The sequence below is a fragment of the Pseudochaenichthys georgianus genome, chromosome 11, assembly GCF_902827115.2.
Source record: "Pseudochaenichthys georgianus chromosome 11, fPseGeo1.2, whole genome shotgun sequence".
Lineage (NCBI taxonomy): Eukaryota > Metazoa > Chordata > Actinopteri > Perciformes > Channichthyidae > Pseudochaenichthys > Pseudochaenichthys georgianus.
The window spans coordinates 25,759,315-25,772,125 of record NC_047513.1 but is presented as its reverse complement, the minus strand read 5'-3'; the positions used below and the strand labels follow the sequence as shown (position 1 = coordinate 25,772,125).

The 12,811-nt window shown below is 39.6% G+C and overlaps 1 protein-coding gene across 1 annotated transcript in view; it reads left to right on the top strand.

Annotated features, from left to right (window-relative positions):
• dlgap3 (discs, large (Drosophila) homolog-associated protein 3) overlaps positions 1–12,811 on the top strand; it is a 152,480-nt gene that overhangs the window by 75,307 nt on the left and 64,362 nt on the right. Inside the window, exon 2 of the mRNA XM_034095241.2 lies at positions 6,368–6,442. The gene's annotated coding sequence lies outside the window, so the exon portion shown is untranslated. The remainder of the gene's footprint in view (positions 1–6,367; positions 6,443–12,811) is intronic.

Sequence of the window (12,811 nt, the reverse complement as noted above, 5' to 3'; positions counted from 1 at the left end):
GAGTTACTGTACTGAGAGTAGTAAAACCCTTCAAATATGTTCGGATCACGGTACAATACATCCATCTTAAGTCTTGTTGATGATATCAGAAACTGAGGCCAAACATGAAATCAAAACCTGGTTACACCTTGTATCAACTGTCTTCTAAACCAAAATGACAAGTATGAACTTACTTTTGTAAGAATGTACAGACCAAAAAGCAGTCCAACAAAAAGAGGTGGGCTCGGTCACGGTTATATTTAACCATGATTTACTAATTTTCAACAAAACTTATTTGGATAGTTTAGTCTTTGGTAGCAGTTAAGGGCGACTGTGGCTGCGAGGGAGTGCGGTCGTCTTTCCACCAGAAGGTTGTGGGTTCGATCCCAGCACATGCAGTCAACATGTCGATGTATCCTTGGGCAAGATACTTAACCCTGAGTTGCTCCCGATGGCATGGCCAACGGTGTGTGAATGTGTGTGCGTGTTAGTTCCTAGAGTAATATACACTGCTCTGTATGAATGGGTGTGAATGGGTGAACGACATGTAAAGCGCTTTGAGGGGTCTTAAAGACTGGATAAAGCGCTATATAAGTACAGTCCATTAGTACAGAAACATGTGGCTGGCAATGATCAGAACCAGTATGTATGTAAAACAATGCAACAAAACAAGGCGAGGAGGAGAGGAGGAGACCAAAGGTATTCTGACATTTTATCTGACGACTTTGTTATTTTTCTATTATTTTTTAAGAGGATGACAGAGAGGACAGGAGGGCAATGCAATGTCAACGTGAACAAATGTCAGGAGCAGTGTACTAATAAGCTGTTGATGGTAATGTCATAATAACATTATTAGAAAGGTAACCTGCAATAGAAGGCTACTTGTCAGTTAACAATATGACGTCTAACCAATCAATGGTGAGTGTAGTGAGGCACAGCTTACTGTTGGTGAAAATAAAATGACCTCAGCATGTCATGTATTGTGCTTCCATAATTGCATTATGAAACCAAAACTAACTTGATGAAATGTAGACGTACAATTAAACAATACAAGAACCTTGGTTTGAACATCGGTTGACATTTTAAAGGTCCAAGCAAATTATTCAGTTTTTTCTATCATCCCTTCAATGTCTCATCCGACTCCTGCCCTCTCCTTTGTGGAGCAGTTTAAGGGTTGTATAAAATTGCAAGGTAGAATAGAGTTTATTTAAAAACGTCCTCCTTGTTGGACTCTCCAGTTCTCTCTAAGGTCAGCGCTGTCAAAATGGTTTGCAGTTCAGACAAAGAAAATACTTTACCACCACGAGTGAGTGCACATCTTTTAATTTCAGTAAATGCAATGATGTGTGTGCTATAATTCTTGTGGATTTATAAGTTTAACCCTAACACTGAATTACTTATGAGAAACGCTGCAAAAATACCATTCTGTACATTTCACCAAGCAAAGTTCAGCTTTGCCACTTCGTTCTGTTAACCTTTCTCTCCTTTCTCTCAAGCATCTATCTTTCACGGCTTCACTTCATCCATCTGCTACATATAGATCAGTTCTCAAAGATCATTCCTCCTCTCCTTCTCTGCTTTTTTTTCTTAGCTCCTCCTAAGAAAGTCAGACCCATACAGCCTCTAAAGCTCTGTCATCCCATGTCCAGCTTAACAACGCTCCTCTCAGCAGGCAGGGTGCATCAGGCCTTTACATTATACATGATCTCCTAAAGATGTTCTCAGCATGATCCTTACATGCGTGATAGGTCTTCTACTTAACTGTATGTCTTACTTATAGTCATGCTTTGCCGGGATCTGGGGGTTATCACACACATTCATGGTATAGAGAATACTACATACTAGCGAGGAATACGAGCAAGTGTTATTAAACTCTCCCCCCCCTCCCCCCAGTTCAGCTGATGGAAATCCCCTATAGGGTGTTTGCAGAGCTGAAGTCAGTGTTCTGTTAATAGGATCTAATTGGAAATGGTTAGTGTTAAGGAAGTTGCTTGAGTTGCCTGAACCTAATCCTGTGGAAATCCCCAAGAAGTTAATAAGAATCTATGTGCTCCGTCCTGAATGTAGGACAGTGGTTTCCAAACGGAACTAAGCCTTCGGACTTTTGGGTTTAGCAGTCACACAAAGTTGAGAATACAGTAATTCAATGCTCTTTACAAAAACAAAACAAACTTCTTAAGTATGTTGTATGTTGTAAGTATGTTGTTAAGTATGTCTCCCAGTTGTACAGAGACGGTACTGTACGTACACGCGGTTCCGTCACGTGCTGCAACGGAGACGCTTCCCATTCACTTTGAATGGTGTGACGCTTTTCTGAACTGCATTGTGGTTCCGTCGCGTCGCTTTGCCTCCGTTGCTCGCTTCGAAAGTTGAGAAAAGTTAAACTGTTCAAGCTTCGACGGAAGCGCCAGCCAATCAAATCATATGCCAGTACAAGCGCTAGCCAATCAAACCGCATGCTTGTGTGTCCGGGACGGGAGATTAATGTGATTGGTTGTTGGTGGCGCGACAGACACGCCCACCGGCAAGCTTCAACGCGACGGAACCGTGTGGACGATACGTAACAAGCTATTGCCTTTGTCTAGTTTGATTAGATTATATTCAACTTTATTGTTGTTGCACATAATACAACCTAATGCAGGTTTCATCCAACCAGAAAGTGCAAAGAGTAGATGCCGTTTATTCACAGTATATTCAAAGTTGCTTAGTAACATACACGGATTAGGTGCAGGATTTAGCCATAAATTAAATACAGTTGTTATAGATACAGATGAAATAACTATATGTCACAAAGCAGTCTAATTCCACTTGTGTTTTTGATTATGCTTAACCTCTGTTAAAAAATATATTAATATATTTTATCCAATTCAAATCATGATCTCATTTCAGCTCTAGAAAGTATAAGGTATTTATGTGGTTGATAATTCAGCTCTTTCCTGTTTAAGTGCATGTAAGTTATGTATTTCTGTAATTTACATTAGCCTAAAATGCTGGGGAAACATTTAAATAATATATGTTTAATTGGGAAAGTGGTGGAAATCAAATTAATTTGGAAGTTGCTAATACTGATATGTGTTTCATCATCTATAGACGGCAGTTTAATAGAGTTGCTGTAGTTAAGCAGGTCTGATGTCGATTGCTGCGCGGGAACTGTTGCCTCTTTCGTTGTTTTCTAACTGGAATGGTCAAACCTGTCCTTTTCTGGCCTCGTATGAACCGGCCTTCCTGCTCAGCCCCGTGGCGCATGTCTGTCCCTAATTAATGCCCCTACCGCAGTCTTACCGCAGTCTTTTATCTGGACCCTGAGTCTGAAATAAAGTTTTCATTCATTCATTCTTGTTAAAGACTAGATGGATAGAGGAAGTGAAAAGGGGGAGGGGGGAGAGAGAGTGATTGAGTAGAGAAGGGAACTATCTAATATTGATTGTATTTGCATAAATAGCTGCAGTTGTTGTTAAAAGCCCTGTATGATCTCACTAGCTAGCTTTGCTTTCTAGAGGCTGAATGAGGGGGGGAAACATGTTGTTTGGAATCAAGAAAATGCATGGATTTCCCGCAATGCGACATTGTGTAAGCCTCTCAATCAAGCCATCCCAAAGGCTAAACCACTACCTGCTCACTTTGTAATTTGCACCAATTCTAGTGCCATTAGTGAGTTCCCTGTAGAAAAGCAGAAGATAATGATACTCTTTTGTTGAGTTGGTCATCAATACAATTAGGTTACACAAAACACCTGGGGAGTGACTTTTAGTCTGTAGTCTATTAGTCTGTATATCAGGGACGGCACTTAAGGTGTCATTTGTAATAGAGGGGCATCATGGTGAAGTGCATAAAGAAAAAGGGAGATAAGGATTGCTTTCTCTTCTCTTGCCTTGTCCCCATCATCCACATCCATGCTGCTCTCAGTTTACTTCCCTTCCAGCTCTGCAGTCTCTGCCCCTGGAACCTCAGTGAGGTGAGCCCTGAGGATCCTGTGTGTGCAGGCAGTGGCTGGAATATAGATGATACTATTAGTCGGTGTTGTGGAAGTACAGAGAGTGAGTCGCAGCATGCAAAGGAGTGTAGCACTGCATGTCTGTGTATAGTATATGCATTTTAAAAAGTGTCTTTAATGATATTGAAGATTTACTATAAGCTTCAGCCCTCTCTGCGGTTTTAGAGGTTATGCAGAGGAGGATTTTGATTTCTAGTCATTGCAAAAATAGCAGTGTTGAAATATATATGTATATCCAGCTACAGTACAATACTTTTTTGGCACTGACTTAACCAACATTCTGGTAAATGATTAGAATCCTCAGTTATTTTCCTCTTAAGAACAGAGTCAAAGTCTAAACAACCTGTCGTACCATTTAACTTTTTAGCGTTTATGCAATTAAAAGTTTAATAATAGTATGAAAAGTTAATTGATTCCGTGTGAAAACCATGTTGAGTCTGTGAAAAGTCGACAGGCAACTTCACACATAACCAACAAGCAATAAAACACATTTAAATAGATTTTTTCTCCACACATCACATCCAATTGGAGTTTTTGTGTTTGTTGTGGTTGTATCCATTAAGTACCACAAATTACTAAAATAATCCGATTCTCATGCCACAGAGTATTATAGACATGTACTTACCGTCACAGAAACTACAGATCATTTCCAGTCTGGTATTGATTTTGGAACAAGAGAATGAATTTGCATTGACTATGTCAGGCAATATATTCTTGTGCTGAGAAGAGCTTAAAGTTACCCATCTGCTGTATTCATGAATTGAGCAGCGTGTGGGTAGTAGCTGGAAACTGGTGGGCAGATAAAGCCGTTAGCAAGTGAGTTTCTATGAACTCACACACCCGTTGTGACTGGCACCGTCATCGTAAAGGTGAATATGTATTTAGATGTCTCAGTGTGTGTGTGGACCATCAGCATGTGTGTTCACATAGCAGAGCTGATCACTGTCCATGCTGAGGGCTTTGTCACAGCTGACCTATATTACATGAAAGCAGCTGGATCAGTGGCCTGCAGGGACAGCAAAAGAGTTGTGTTCTAATTATCTCTGCAGCTCGCGACGCATCACAGTCGCGCACACACTCGCACAAGTATGCACACGCACACGCTTTTCGGCAAATCAATTGGAGCTCATGAGAGCATCTGCCATGCTCTGCTTGACGAACGACAGCGGCAGATCCTCTGTTTGGAATTGGCAAGGATACAGCGCCTCGTGTCACACAACGCATATTAAAGACCTTGTGTGATCACGGACCATGCACTTTGGTCTGTGAATGCGACTGTGTGTCACACAACTCTATTTTACTAAGCAACATTTAATTACAAGGTGATGTGCTGCTACAATGAAGTCAGTCTTGTGTTGTGTCATTCAGGAATTGTAGGAATGCATACAGACATGTTTGAGAAAATTCCTCACTAAATTCAAACTGTAAGTGTCTGGGTATAAGCTGCTGTTGCCATGGAGCCTCAAACCAACACATGCAGAGGTTTTGCGTTAGCTATAATGAGGCAGAAAATGACAGAGCGAAAACAGCCCAGGGTGCTAATGCTAACAGCTAACAGTAAAAACTGGACTAATTGTTAATGGAAGGGTAATAAAGTGTGTGGAACCCCATGGCATACTTAAATGTGACTGCAGTTAGCATCTTAGCATTTAGCATTCAGCTCACTCAGACACATCAAAGACAAACGTGCACCACTTTGTTCTCTCTTTTGCCCAATTATTCCCATTTAACACATTTGTATACACAAACACACACGGCCGAGTCGTGACACCAGGTGACACATTTTGTTTTCTTTCTGTGTAAGACCCAGTGTGTATTTGTTCATGTTTTCTGAAGTCCAAGTGATTTCACACATTCTGCTACCGAGGTAATTGGATGCAGCATGCACTCAATTAAGCTGTTAGCCTCTAAGATTGCTCTGCTCTCTCTTTTTTCTGCCTCTTTTTCTTTCCGACTCTCACTTCAGCACTTACTTCCCATTACTAATCTTACTCTTTCCACATGCACTTCACTGTTCTTATGCTTCCTTTGTCCGTCCATTTGTGGATCCAGAGCCTTTAGCACTCCAAGCAGGGGAGCTGTATCCTTAGCCAGGCAGTCAGGGGAGCGTCTTGTTTCAGGACCAACGGGCACAGCGGCATATTTTACACCACATTGAATCTGTAGGCACCGCCGGGGACTGTTTTACAGGTCGGGCTTATGAGGAGGGGTGATTTTCCCATGACAGAGAGAAACTGTACTGTACCTTCTTTAGAGGAATGAAAGAGAAACAGTGCTTAATGCTTCCTGTCAGGTACGATTGTGTTTGCATTAATCCGCTCATTTGAGCATTTTGCAGTTTGAGCCTCTCTGATGATTTTCTTTTGGTTTTTCATTTCCTCTTCCTCTCTGCAGAGTGACTGAAAGCGACTTATTTAGCCGGCCGTTTCTACCTGACGACATGGAGCACCATTTCCTGATGAGACTGTGGTAAGTATGCATGTGAACACACAAGCACACACAATCACACGTGTAATTCCTGCAGCTACTTGCCACCTGTACCCTCTCATATAAATCCCACTTCTGTCTTGTGCGTCCTTGAAATTCATCTCCTGAAGGAGTTCACAAGGGTTCCCAGTGGAATCTCTCAAGGATTAACCGGCGGCAGTAGAGCCGCTTTAAGCAAGTGTGGATCTGAAGCGTGCCACTCACTCTGTTCTCTCTCTCCTCGGTCGCTAGTCTCTTGTGTTTGATCTCACGCGTGAAGCAGTTGATTGAGTTCCTCTTTGTAGATGTTGTGCTTTTGAAGCTGCAGTCCATATTCATGGCAGAACACAATTTAAATTGTACCTACCATGCCTGGGATGGGAATGCTGCTTTTCAGAGGTCACAGGATGCACTGTTCGGGCCTCATACAGGAAGCATAACATGAACACATTTCCTCTTATTTTCTTTCTTATTTTGTTATAACCAACTGATTTAGGATTTTCCAATTTCCTCTTATTTTTACTATTCTATTTGGTAAAATAAACTTTGATGTAGGGTTAGAGCACACTTACCAAGATAAGAACAATTATTTTGTTTTTCAGTCCACAAATTGTTTGTCCAGCAAGAAGAACATGTTTTTCAGTTTTAGGAACAATATAATATATATATTCTAAATGTGGTTATTATATATTCCAAAGAAGACGATAAGGGTGATATTGCAACCCTGTCTCCTAAAAATTACGTTCCCACAGAACTAAACTGCATTCTCAATTACGTTTTGCTAGAAACGTATTTTCTCCCACGTTACGTTTCATATGCACGTATCTTAAATACGTTTATTTTCTACTAGTGCTGTCAAAATTATCGCGTTAACGGCGGTAATTAATTTTTTGAATTAATTGCGTTAAAATATTTAACGCATTTAACGCATGTGCAGAATGGCCCGCCCCATACGTGCCACCAGTGGCAGCGCCAGGGTATGGCTGGGGTAGGCTACACCCATACCAAGAAATGGCTTAGCCCCACCATGAAAAATGATGTTAAAGCAAGCAAAATAAAGTCTGCCAACTCGCGCGGAGTAAATTGCACAGACAGCAGTTAGTAAGATTGATTTCAGTAGCCACGGTTTTGAAAACTTTTGTCACGTAGTGATCGTCTTCTCAATCGAACATCTTTGATAACGGCGTGGTGTTGTTGCAGGAAGTCCCGACGGAGAATACTCTTGCTGTAGTACAGGGCAGAGCCATATAATAGTAATAATATGGCTCTGGTACAGGGGTGCACATAACTGGTACGCAGGTTATGTGCGTAATCTGAAATGCGTACCGTCACTTGTGTCACAAAGCGCATTTGCGTACCGACGTACTTGTGAAGCTTTTCCAGAAGGCGGTTAGATCACCGGACGACAGAGTCGGTCTCCGTGTGCACAGACAGGGCTGCTGTTAACGTCGGTCTGTACAACGGAACTGTGCCAAAACTACGCCAACCGGCTGCGGAGGAAGACTCCCCCCATCACTGGAGAACTGCGCTAAAACAGCTGATCACAACGTTCACACTCTGTGGTCACGAAGTACTCCACTAGCCCCCCCCTCTGTCGACTTTCCTGAAGTACTCCCCCGTTGATAGAAATCAACACGTAATGAATTAAGACCCCACGGTTTGATGATTGATAGGTGTGTGGGTTGTCTTTCATTTTGACATGCAGAACAATGTTATAATAAACATACATACTGTATGTTAAATGGATATATCCGCCTGCTTTCATTTATCTTTCCATTCCCGCAACAATATACATAAATAAATGGCATATTTTGGACATAGTTCGAATGGTGATTAATCATGATTAATTAATTTTTAAGCTGTGATTAATCTGATTACAAATTGTAATCGTTTGACAGCCCTATTTTCTACATATCTTCGAGAAACATATTTTCTCCCATGTTACGTTTCTTATGAACGTATCTTAAATACGTTTATTTTCTACATATCTTTGCCATTTATTGTCTTGCTTATAATAATGATAATAGTCATTTATAAATATAATTTTAGAGCACACATTTGAAATCAGTAGGCGAGGCAGAAAATAATAGTTTTAACATGCCAAAAAGCTGCTGTGTCGTTTATTGCACCTCAAACATTAAAACAAATCCAGAGTTACGTGTTTCTGTACTTCCTCTAAGAAGAAAGGACAGTAACGGAGCGTCCACACTACAGCTTCAAAAAAAGCTTGGAGCTGGGCGTGTCTGGAGCTTGGGGATTTTACTCAAGCAACACGACCAACAACCAATCACATGAATCTCCCGCCCCCGACATACAAAGCAAAAAACCCCGGGGATTTTATGAGAGCAATATATATATATATATATAAACTCCCCAAACAGGCGAAAACCTACCAGTTTCACCCACTGTCTCTGCCACCTCCCTCCATGCCTGGTTCCTCCGGTTTGTATCCCGGTAGGTGAAGAGGGTCTGGTCATACAAAACCGGGTGATTGCTACGGCGATAGTTAGTTTCTCCTCCAACTTTTTTTGAAATATAGAAATGAACGGCGGGATATCTCTCCCAGCTTAGACGCGGTTTGATTGGCTACGGCTTCAGCTGTCAGATTTTCAGAAACGGGATTTGATTGGCTGGCGCTGGCTACTCCAGTGTCTCCGGCGTCAGAAGTTGAACAATGTTCAACTTCTGACGGCGGAGACGGCGGAGACAGACCGCTCTGCTACCCACAATTCAGTTCGGCGAAAAAGCGAGGCAACGTGACGTCACCCCATTGAAAGTGAATGGGCAGATTGGAGTTTTCGACGCTGTCGACGCTGTAGTGTGGACGGGCCGTAACAGAAGATCTCTGTGGCTTCAGGCTTGATCGCCGTTCAAATGACAGCGTTGGTTTCCCCAAAAGTGGGCGGGGCTGTAAAGTGACGTACATTTTACTCATCTATTATTCAAAACCATTCTATTTATTCTAACGTAAATTACATGCCAGTGTTTTATCTTTTTATTTTAAATCGTATAATGTCGGACTTTTTTTCCCGTCTGTGAGGAAAAGAAATGGGGCTTAGAGCCTCAAAATACTGAAATCTGTATTTTTGAAAATCTTTTTTTCCTTCTAATTTGTTATTCTTTTCTAAATAACACACTGTTATTTACTCAACAATAACACACAATTATCCTTGCTTTTTTTATTCATTTAATTCTATAATATTGGGCTTTTTAGCATGCTTTTTAGCCGTAAATAAAGTCACCGGAAACAGACGTAGGCCTATAAGGGACATTTCGAGCGATACACACCACAAACCCACTGAACAGATTACCCAAGATCCTCAGTTTGGAGCTCGTTGATTGGATGTTTTAGCCGCAATGCATGTTGGGATATGATGTTAATGCGATATGATATCCGAAAACATTTTACAAAAACACATCTTCCGTAGTTCATTATTTATAGAGCCCTGATGAGAAGACTTCTAGACAAATAGGAGAACTGCCGCCAAAACTGAATATGTGACGTGGATCATAAATATATCAACAATTAAACAACATCTTGCATTTCTTTTCACTAAATACGTCTCCTTGCAGTATCAATAGTAATTCGGCTGACTTTTATATTTGATCCAATTGGTAGATAGGTTATATTTACACCATAATGCACAGCTGATAGAACATGACTTGTAGTTTTTAAAGATATTACTGATTTTCTTTGAATATAAGAATGTAAATACTGAGTTTAGAGAATAGTCAGGGAATTTGGGTGATGGCAGACACATCTATGGAATCACAATTTCAATAGCTGACCATTAAATGACGGGTATGCCTTTCTGTGATGTTTTACAAATCAGATATTAATGTATAGAAGTAAAACATGAGAAACAGCAATATCCTGTCAAATTATTTAAAAACATGAATAAAACTATACATCTTCAGATGTTATACATACATAAGTGTCCTACACTAATAATACAAAGTTATTATTAGTATGCTGTGTGTACCTTGTGTGCACCGCCTAGTGGTTAAAGCACGTTATTGAATTATTTTTGTTGAATAATGTTATTTTTGTTGAATAATGTTATTTGATGAACAAAATATTAAGAGTACATACTTTCATAGGGGGAAGGTAGAAGGTCAATGATATAAATATAGAATATAAAAAAAATCAAGAAGATACTGTAAGTGATCTCTACAATAAAACAGTTTAGTGCACGATGTACAAAGATATTAATAGGAGGATGTGCAAAACAGACAAACTAATTAACCTCTATTTAAACATTAAATAATACTTTAGGCTAAGGTCTTCTTTCAAATAAGAAAAAAGCTTTCGGGGTATCTATCTATAGATAACTATTAAGCCTGACAAAGTACTTAACGTCTAATATATTTCATATATATATATATAATATATTTTATTTTATTTTTCTAAACCTCTCTAAAAAGGTCAAATTTCACTTGTTTTGCATCAATCTTGATACAGGGTAGTTATTATATGTTATAGTTTGGATTCCTAAAGCTTTTAGTCTACTAGCCCATCATTCAAGGGTGCATGGTTTTCACTATAAGTAATGGTTTTCTTTTAGGCGGACATTATAATTTACATGTTTTTACTGTGTTCCATCTGAATTTACTTTAAAATAAAAACATCTATATTGATTCTGACACTTCTACATCCAACTCACAGATGTAACCTTTCTTTGAGAGAAAAGATTATTAATTTACCCCTTTTAGAAGTGAAGATATAGTCTTTGTTGTGTTAGTGGCCTTTTCGAGCCTGAAACCTGAAAAACAGGCTCAGGGCTTAAGAGGTTAATTAACTATTAGTAGAGAATAACGAGTAATGAATATACTTTATAAGGATCTGCAGATACATGTTTAGTCTTCTCAAGCACCAACTATCAAATATCTCTCCTGATTGTTGGCACTTGACAATCACCTTTCCTTGAATTTTACTCAGGTGTAACTAAAGTCTGCTTTAAGGGTTGTTTATATTTCACATCATTAATCAGAATCTGCAAAGCAACTAAAATAAATGTAGTGGAGTAAAAATACCAGATTAACCTCTGAATTGTAGTGGAGTAGAATTACAAAGTAACAATGAGCTGTCATGTGGGTATATATTAATGCTGCCCATTATGGACACAAGCGATTTTCACCCATTTAGTGTTTTAAATGTGTACACACCAATGTGTTTCCTGTCGCCTAAACCTCCAGGGCTGTACACAGTTTAATACTGTCAACTTCTAATTTTGGGAAAAACGAAAACGTCTTTTAAAACTACAATTCCCAGTAGAGACGTGCCATAGAGAACATGTTGCGAAACACAATAGCCATCATGTGTATTTCTGGGGGGGGCGTTCGAGTCCAGTTTTGAATAGTCTGCCGTGGTTTCGTTCCATTTCAAAGAGCTTGAAGCTCGGCGTCACCTTGGCGCACTGCCACTCCAACATCCAATCCCAGAGCTTTAAGATTAATCACGGGGTTTGTCAACGGTACTGTAGTCCCAAACAATAGCTGGGGATTATGGGTAGTGTAGTGTCTTCGGCCATCCTAAACTGAATTTTTTTTCAGATAAAATATTGCATTAACAACACCACATCTGGCGTCACAGAGATCTTCTGTTACTGTCCTTTCTTCTTAGAGGAAGTACAGAAACACGTAACTCTGGATTTGTTTTAATGTTTGAGGTGCAATAAACGACACAGCAGCTTTTTGGCATGTTAAAACTATTATTTTCTGCCTCGCTCATGAGAGTAACAGCTGGCGAAATTACAGCCTCGCCTACTGATTTCAAAGGTGTGCTCTAAAATTATATTTATAAATGACTATTATCATTATTATAAGCAAGACAATAAATGGCAAAGATATGTAGAAATAAACGTATTTAAGATACGTTCATAACAAACGTAACGTGGAAGAAAATATGTTTCTAGAAGATATGTAGAAAATAAACGTATTTGAGATACGTTCATAACGAACGTAACGTGGGAGAAAATACGTTTCTAGCTAAACGTAATTGAGAATGCAGTTTACTTCTGTGGGAACGTAATTTTTAGGAGACAGGGTTGGATATTGTGTGCTTTCAGGTGCTGAATGGCTGACATACTGCTCTTTGAGTTTTTTTTTATTTTTCTTGTAACACCAGTACACGAATATCACAACTTTTTTTGGCAGTGGTATTCATCATTCAGCACGACTGAGATCAGATTTGGATGGTAAAGAATGCTTGGTGCATTTAGAGTTGACTTGTCTTATTATTTTGTTTTTTAAGAGAGCATTTTCGATAGTCTTGCTACATAAGGCTTATTCTTTTGTAGGAACCTTGATATGACAAAGCTGGCCTTACATTTTGGAAAACGATTAGTGAAGAGAATGATACAGAAAGAAAGG